This window comes from Camponotus vicinus, unplaced genomic scaffold (genome assembly GCF_025532165.1).
Source record: "Camponotus vicinus isolate PSW18456_S1 unplaced genomic scaffold, iyCamVici1.0 SCAF_3, whole genome shotgun sequence".
In the NCBI taxonomy this organism is placed as follows: Eukaryota; Metazoa; Arthropoda; class Insecta; order Hymenoptera; family Formicidae; genus Camponotus; species Camponotus vicinus.
The window spans coordinates 24,756,229-24,765,705 of record NW_028141967.1 but is presented as its reverse complement, the minus strand read 5'-3'; the positions used below and the strand labels follow the sequence as shown (position 1 = coordinate 24,765,705).

The 9,477-nt window shown below is 32.0% G+C and overlaps 1 long non-coding RNA gene across 1 annotated transcript; it reads right to left on the bottom strand.

Annotated features, from left to right (window-relative positions):
• Positions 1-444: 444 nt before the first annotated feature.
• On the bottom strand, positions 445-5,759 carry LOC145969402 (uncharacterized). The gene is made up of 3 exons (XR_014438092.1): positions 5,633-5,759; positions 2,008-2,266; positions 445-795 (listed from the first exon to the last, which is right to left on the bottom strand). It is a non-coding gene; the product is annotated as an uncharacterized LOC145969402 (long non-coding RNA).
• Positions 5,760-9,477: the final 3,718 nt, after the last annotated feature.

Here is a 9,477-nt window from a genome sequence, read left to right as displayed (position 1 = left end):
GAGAAGTTAAATTTTAAAATAAAAAGAAAATTAGAATAAATGAAAAATTGGAACAAAAACAAAATTATAATAAAAATCTAAAAATCTAAAAAATGAAAACTTAATTTTTACCCCCATTTTTGAAAGAGTAAAGTGTAACTCCACAGGGAGGGATGTAGAAGTATATGTTTATATGAAAAATCCCTCTTAATTTTCGACAAAGAATCATCTAAAATTTTTCGCACTTATTAAGAAACACCCGATATATACATACATATATCATTGCCTGAAACACGTGTGTGTTATTCTCAATAATTCTCATCATTATCATTAAATTGTAATTTAAATTTTAAAGTTTTGATAAGCAATAGAAATAGTTATCATATTTTTCATAATCAATTTTTCATAAATATTTTTCATAAATTTCAAAATCTTGTTCAGCTTTGATTTCACTTTTACTATCGACATACTACGTGCGTACACGTAACGCGTGTGACGCTTGGCTTCCGTCGTTTTCTCGTACTCCGCCGTCTGGCAAAGGTTCCACCATATAATCCATAAATAAGCCCTATCCGCGCCGTGCGTATGCATGCAGATCGTCACAGGTAGCTGTTGCATTCGGATGGAACTAACGCGCGCGGCCAGACAGTGCACTCCCGACGAAAGGCCAAAGGCCTTGGGGGGAGGATCTCTTATTAGATCTTGGAACGAGATGAGATCCAAAAAGGAGGATACACACGCGCGCATCAAATCTGCATCGTTCGTTGATCGCAACAATTTTCAATGCATCTGCATCATTTCGCTAGATTGAAGAATCTACAGAATAGAAAGGAGAACATATGTTTTGCATTTTTCTCAAGACACTAAAAAGACGTACCATATTTTAAAATGCAACATTCTTGAAAATCAATGTTTTGAATGCAAGACTTAGAATGCGATATTCTTAAAAATGCTAATTAATGTTTTCAACGTTAAATTTTCAAACGTATCAAGCACATACGTGATATAATGTTACGTTCGAGATTCGTTTGTTCGCCCACGATATTCGCCTACAAATAAAATTAAATCGTGTATCATTCTAGTTCTTTGACTCATCGTCGACCGAGACATTCTGCGAGGCAAGACTGGAAGAATGGCATGCTCCAATTAAATTATTTTAGCTCTCTAAATCTAAGGCAAGGTCTGAAGGCGAGAAAAGAAGAGAGAAAAAGTGGAGTAGAATTCTAAAATCCACTTATTTAAATTCTTATGGACATTTTTATCCAATGCTGCAACAAACATTTGCAGCATTATTATCCCCTCTTCTTTTACAATAAAAGAAACTATTCTAAAATTACATGAACATCTAATTTTGCCGCAAGCATTAAATAGAGCTTTACAATCGATGCCAGAGAAAATATAAGCGCCGATGTCGTCGCTTGTTTCATTGACTCGCAGAAATCTGAGAGATTGTTTGTTACCATTATATATAATAGATAAATAAATTTAATACGTATATAATAAATTTTGTAATTTAATTTGTTTTGCATCTTAATATCATAGAGAATTTAACATCATCATATATAATATTAAAATAAAACAAACGTCAAAAAAGAATTTTGAATAAAATTTTTTTCTTATAAAACTACATGTATTAATAAATAAAATATTAAAAAAAATAAAAGATGTATTTTTAAAATTAAAATTAAATATTAGAAAAGATCTTAAAATATTGTTATCTAAATTGTAAATTTTATATATTTATATATTTTATATATTTTATATTTTTATATTTTATATATTTTATATTTTATATTATTATTTATTATATTTTATATTTTATATTTTTATATTTTATATATTTTATATTTTATATTATTATTTATTATATTTTATATTTTATATATTTTATATTTTATATTATTATTTATTATATTTTATATTTTATATATTTATATATTTATTATAATTTCCTATCTCATGGCGTTTTTATTATGACGAAATATTATATATATTTATATCATTTTATATAATTGTCGGTGCACTTACTGTCATATGATCATCGGCGACTTTGGTAGCAGCAGCTTCATCCTATCATCGATCGAGAAGTCAGGCTTCCGCGAATATTCTGCCTTTCTCTGAATTGCCACCCGGTGAATCTTCGTGGTAACGTCAACGGGGATGTTTCTCCACGCGGTGGCGGCATCTCGTGTCTCGTCTTCGGGGAAGCACAAAGCTTCTCGAAGCGACCAGACTCGCCCGCGTCGGACAACAGCGTGCGGCGACCTTGCGATATTTTTACGTCGATCTAAAAATAATTCGCACATTTTATAATACGTACGACGAGTTCTAACCCAGTCTCGCCGATCGGCGATCGAATGATGCGCGTTTCGCATTGCGTATCTCTAGAGAATCTCTGGCGAATCTTTTCCTCCCCGATCAACCCCCGCGAGCGACTTTGATTTTTTTTCGCCAAACATTAACGCGCACGTGGGATAAATTTTTTATGAATCATTTTAAGAACCGTCTTTTGAGATTTTCCATAGAAAATGTTTTATTTTTTATTTGTTATATTTTTTAAATATATATATGTAAGATATATTTAAATATAAATAATAAAAAGAGATTCTTTTTGCTACAGAAAATTTCTTACTTTTATACTTAAAATATCATATCGACTATCTTTTATCCGGCAGAAGTGGGTCAGATCGTGAAAATCTCGACGGTGAGCTGTGAAACGAGCGATACACATTCCCCGAGTTTTACCCGACGACTTGGTATACGCACCAAGTGGCGATCATGTGAGCACCAGAACAAAATTATCGCGAAGAGAGGCCAATCCGATATTTCTGGCGCGATTGTCCGGCGAAAAATAGATTCGTATGGCGGTACGGATTAAAAGACGCCACTGGGATGATTATTCTGGCGCTGTTACGCTACCAATGTCCTTCCGTGATTCTTTGTCTCTTTCTCCTTTTCGGTTTTGCATCCCCATCGTTTCGCGTTTTCGCCTCATTTTGCCATTAGCGCGATACCAAGGGATATATCGGTAGAATAAGCAGGCATAATCACAGAATTTCTTATTAATATAAATTCTTGAAAAAAAATAATAGAAATTAAATTAATATTTTAATGATAAAGATTTAAAAAGATATTAGAATGATAATAAAATAATAATATTAGAATAATATTAGAATAATTTATTATAATAATATTATTATAATAAACTCAATGCGCACGATTAATCATATATATATTCATTGTCATTAATATTGTATTTATCTAATGATTATTCTATTATGTATAATAAATCTTCTAGAGAGGGCGAGTAATGATGCTGCTCATATTTTCCGCAATATTTTCCAGCATGAATTGCCAATGAATTTTAAATATCTCGCACTTTTCCTAATCTCATTAATTATCCGATTTTTAGAGAGATGAATTCTATTATTATTATTCTTATATATTTCTATATATTAAATCTTGTTTAATCATAGTCGAGCGAGCGATAACAATACGGTTTGCTAGCTCTGGTCATAGCAGCATTTGTGTACATACACTACATGTGAATTATAGGCGCTTACGGATTTACGATCAGATTCAAGGTGTTATCCCCCAAATGTTGTATAGCCAAACGTACGATATAGCCATCGCGCGGCCAGCACACCTTCAAAGCGTGCAGCAAACAGCACCGCCGAGTCCTTTGCCTCGACTTGTATATTTATTTCTTCGGTGCTTACTCTTTTTAACTTCTCTCCGTTCCTATAAATATTATCGCGCGCTAAGCTTCGCGTATACATACTTTATCAGCGCTTTCACGCTAGAAACACGGACCGTTACGTCAAATTTTTCAAACCGACAGCCGTCACAATATTTCATGATAATTGCTTAATTGCTTAAGAGATGCCGAAAACGAAGTCGTGATTTGTCATCTTGAGACGACTCGTCAAACTCGCCCTCCCTCCAGCGAAATCGAAATAGAAAACTGAATTAAATGTAATTTATTTTTCGACATTAATTATTTCTCCCTATTGCAAGAAAGAAGATGAATCTTTGGAAAGAATCAATCCTGGCTAAATTTTTCATGATTTTTTTTACAAAAACAAAGCGCGATAATTTTGAAATATCAGTGCAATTTTTCGTATAATAATAATACGCCCTATTTTATTATAAAAACAAATCTGCAATGTACAAAATAAAATATAAAACAGAACATTTATTGAATTTTCGATTGACGCAACTGCTATTAAGCAAGCGTTTAATATCGTTTGTTCAAAGTTGAGATAAAGTTCGTACAATGATAATTTAACACGTTTTCACCCACGCAAAATTTATCGTCGAGGATTACGCGATTAATCGTAACGATATTTAACTCCGACTGACCTGAGGATTTGATTCGTCCTGACGTTTCCGTGACGTATATCGTCCACTTGAGGATCGAAGCTTTTAGGAAATCCGTTAGAAACGAAATTTCTGATATGTTTTATCGATGATTCGTTTCAACGCATTTCGAGATTCTGATTGTAACGTAGTTAATGTTTCAATTCAGAAAATATTTAGTCAATTATTTTATTTTCTTATAAATAAATTCTATAATTAATTAACAATTTTATCCGAAGAAACCGAAAAAAAAGAAAAAGATATAAGATGTATTATTTACTATGGTAACTATTTTGTATTTTTTATTTTTTCGACTATTTTTAAACTAAAATTTTGTATAAATATATGATATATGAATTCTAAATTTTTTAGTTTTATTTTCACGATAGTCTTCTGGATTGCAATTCATTTTATCTATATAAAAAAATAGAAAAGGATTTACATAAAAAAAACAGCTTATTTATTGATAAATAGATATACTATCCATACATGTATGCACACACATCGAATGCTGTAGATTTCTCAAGCTAGAGCTAATCAAGATTTCGATTTCCGCGTCAGCTATAAAGCACAGCAGCACAGGATTTCGCGTAACATTTGTGGGTAATCTTCCGAAATCGAGTTTCAGGTATCGGAAAGGAATCCGCCAAGTCGATCGTAGATTTCAAGGAACTCATCGAAGGATTTCGATATCCTCAAAGCTCGTAAAGAACATCACGACAAGTTAGAATAAATCGTATATTTTAATATTACCGAACGCTCATGTATTAAGCCGTATATTTAATAAATCTTTTTACAACAAGCTTGAAAAATAATATGTTTTTCTAATGAATGATTTGGAAAAATTAAGATAATATATAATTTTATTACATGAAAAGATTCGCAAAGATATAATTATAGTTATAAATTAAAAAATTTAAAGATATAAATTTTAGAACATGTACATGACACACACAATTTAAGTAGCATGAAAAAACCAAAAAAACATCTTAAAGATCTGAGGGAAAAAGTGTCTTTAAGTCGTTTTTAGATTTCTTTTTAGAGACATGTGTTGTGTCTGGCAAGTCTCTTAATAAATTATAGAAAAAAGAATTATTACTAATTAATAATAATTATTAATTATTATTATTAATTATTTTTATTAATTATTATCAAGTATTATTAATTATATATCAAAGACATATGATCAATTATATTTTTAAATATGTCATGATATTAATAATTTTTGACATTGAGATAAAAAATATATTTTGACGTTATTCGTGCACAATATATCTACTTTGCATAAACTTACTTGTCATCTAATAGATGATGGGAAAGGATTTTGCGGTTCAGCGGCATGTCGTCGGATGTTGTCCACAATCGCTCGTTTAGCAGGTCGTTTATCACTTCCGGCAAGACCGTTCTGCTTTCCGCAATCGATAAAAACAGCCATTGTCAGCTAACGTATACCATTACGTACCGGTAATGTGTCGTTAATGTAAAGCAGTCGTTTGTTGGTCATAAAAGTTCTCGAAAAAGCAGACTTTAAAGTCCTTGTTAAAGTTCTTGCCTGCCATCTGAATTGTCCGACGCATGATGGAAGACCTCTCAATAAAAAAAAAATTCTTAAAAACGTCTAGAGAAATGCTCTCTTCTTATACACATACATTTATATTTGCGTATATCGTGTACTATATTTCTAAAATGTCAGATACAAACATCTCTCGAATCTCGGGATCATTTCGAAAAGCGCATTAATCTAAAGCTGAGAGCGAGGGAAAAATAAGCAAAATTATGCGGAAAAGCGAAGGACGAGGTAAAGGAACGACGTATGTCTCTCTATCTTTAGAGTCCGTGTTCGCGCACACCACTCATCGAGACGCCAAAGTGTCTGCTGGCGGATCTTATCTGAATTCGTCCGAACGTGTTGAAACTCTTCTTATCTTTAATATAGTAATATACGTGTGAAGATAGCGTGAAAGGATATTGGAATAATTCTACAATTTTCTTGGCATATATTATAAAGAAAGTGAGAAAGTCCCGTGCAAATTTTTTCCATATTTAGTTTGGTACAATGTTAATTAAATGAAAAGTGGATAGATATGAAGATAGAATTAATATTTTAATTAAGAATATATATATATATATTCTTGATATATGTATGAATTTTAAGGAGATAATTCTTAAAGAAACTTCGTTTGAATCTCTGTGTATTATAATTTTACAGAAATAAACTTCTATTTTTTTTTTTCAAGAGAAGCACGAGTATTTTTAAACTCTTAATTTCACATACATATCTTGCTTTCGTTTTTACAGATCTATATTTATATGATTTTTCGAATTTTTTACAAGAATCTAAATATATGTGTTAACGTAAATTAATGAAAAATTAAACCATTAAAATTGCACGAAAGATTGAAAGGTATATTATAGATACACAAGATTGTTTTCGCGTTGTCGACTCACGGATATTAGCAAATGTGTGCGAATCGCGCAAAGAAAATATTTTTCAAAAATAATATTCTGGATCTCATTAGTCCGTATATTATATCCGTGGAACTTTTTCATACCATCTGCACACAACTCTGGAGATCTGTGCAATTTCGAGAGAAAAAAATTCGTTTGTTCGCACAAGTAAATTCTCTCTGGTTGTTAAATTCTGCAAAATTCTCCACACAATAGTAAACAACTGATGTGAAATAAATTTTAGGGGAAATAAAAGTAAACAGATCTCCCTTTTAAAAACAGGTATATTTATGGCGCTTTCTTCAAGTCAGTCGGTCGAAAGAAGAATTTTGTCACGTTTTTCGCGCACAATGACATTTACATTTATAATTTCTCACATTACTTGCAGCTGCGTGGTAGATATATCTATGCGATAAATCAAAATTCGGGTTTCCGAAGGAAAAGAAACGAGAAGAAATTGAGAATCCAATAGTCTCCAGCAGGTCTCGATTAACTCACTTCTGATTTACGATTGTACCATATCGGCACAACACGTGTGATGTGGTGCGGTATGGTCCGACTCGTAGAATGAGTCCCGAAATAGCGGGCGAAAAATATATATCCTCCGGGCGATACCCTATCGCGAGCTTTATCGCTCTACGTCACTGCACCCAGGGTGTAAGGAAGGATTTTCTATGAAATGTTAGGTAATTCCGTACGTTCGTTCCGAACTGTGATGTAACATTCTCATTAGGCAAGTTTGCCTCTGATGACCTTTAATAAAATAATCCCGGAGATTACAATGTTACTTGCTTCACACACCGCATACGTGAGCGAACAATAATTTTGCTCGAAACAATAACTAATTTATTCAACATGCAGTCTTCCGTTGAATAGCGATAATCTAATAAGATCTGTACATAAGTGCATTTGAGATGTCATAAAGTTTACCAAAGGATTCAAACCTCATGCCATCTTATGAATTAATAGATTAATTAATTAATAGCGAATTCATCGATCATTAAGATGCTACTGTTATACATATTGTTATGAACAATAACAATGTATTAACAATAACAATAAATATAACAGTAGCCTCTTAATAACATCTTCATAACAATGACAAGCAAAGAACAGACACATGTAATGTCAATATATGAAAAATATAAAGAAAATTTATTCCTTAATAAAAATTTTAAAGAGTGGTCGTCATTATTCACAAATGTCAATATTTGATATCTTAGAATAATTAAACTACGAATCACAATTCTGTCAGGAAGCAAAATTCTCTCCTTTGAGATTGATCGATAAATATACTATTCCATCATTGCTTCGAAATTTATTTAATTCCTTTTTATATCGCTTTCCTTGTGCGTTGAGTAGATGTAATATCTTAGCGTATCTTATGGCACGGAAATCTTTATTTAGTTTTTTATACGTCTTGATACGAATCTCTCTCTCTTGTTTCCCGGCAGTTGTTTCGTCCACGTGGCGCTTTGTAATATATGGGGGTTTAATTCTAATCCTACGTTTGTAAATATTAACAAAGCTCGTGTTTAACACGTTTCCTGGTTAGTGGGTGGTCTCCACACACACCAACTAGACAATCAAAGACATCGTTGCCGCGGCAACCAACGAAAAAGAGATATTGACTTTTGCCAATTTCCTGAGTTTGCCATTCACCTTTTAATTTAAGAAAAAGAGAGAGAAATTTGCAACAAAGAATCTTGACACATTAAGAGTTTCTCGATGATTAATAATAACAAAGTTACAGATTTTGTCATTCTCTCTTTCAGTATTATAAAAAACTTAGATCTAATGTCAAAGATTTCAACACGACGTGTAACAGTAGAATCTATTTTCATGTCCTACCATTGTTACAAAATGTCACGTTGATATCATTGAAAATTTAAACCCGTCTTTCACAATCGGTATATTATTGCGTTAGAGCAGTAAAATTAAGATTGCGTTTTACCGTTCGCTATATTCAGATTCTCTAGAGGGAAAATATAAAAATATAAGTATTCTTCATGTATTCTCTCAACTACTACTACCTTGATGTAATTATTTTATTTTGTGAATTACAAATGTTCAAATCTTAAATATTAGGCTATAATTATTATTTCAGTGTTAATATAAAGTGATTATTGCTGCAAATAATTGGGGGATCGATTATCTTTTATTTCTAATAGATATCTAATTTGAAAATTCCTTTCAATATTAAAAGAAATAGTAAATATGAATATATATATTAAATTAATATTATATATTAAATATTAAATTAATAATATATATTAAATATGAATATATATATTAAATTTAAACAATTTCAATTTGTTAATATTTGATCAAGGAACAATCTTTTAATCATCTTTTAATGAAAATTATCACGCATCTAAAATTTTAATTTAAAATCACCCCCTCCGATAAATGAAATTTCTGCTCAAAATCTTCCTTTGCTTCTTTTCCGATTTCGCAAGATTCGCGACAATGATAATTATTTCGCTCCGCGATTCGACGCGATATCGTCACTCTCATGTTAAGACGACGAGGAGCGATATGTCGTCACGACCTCGTCAAAGCCGACACCGTTTCGTCGGGGGACGCCAGAGAGCGACCGCCAGAAAGCGTTGGTATTTGGCAAAGCATGACGACACCGTCGTCGTCAACGCTACACCTCCGGTTAGTCTGCGGCGGACCCAGGTATCCCAG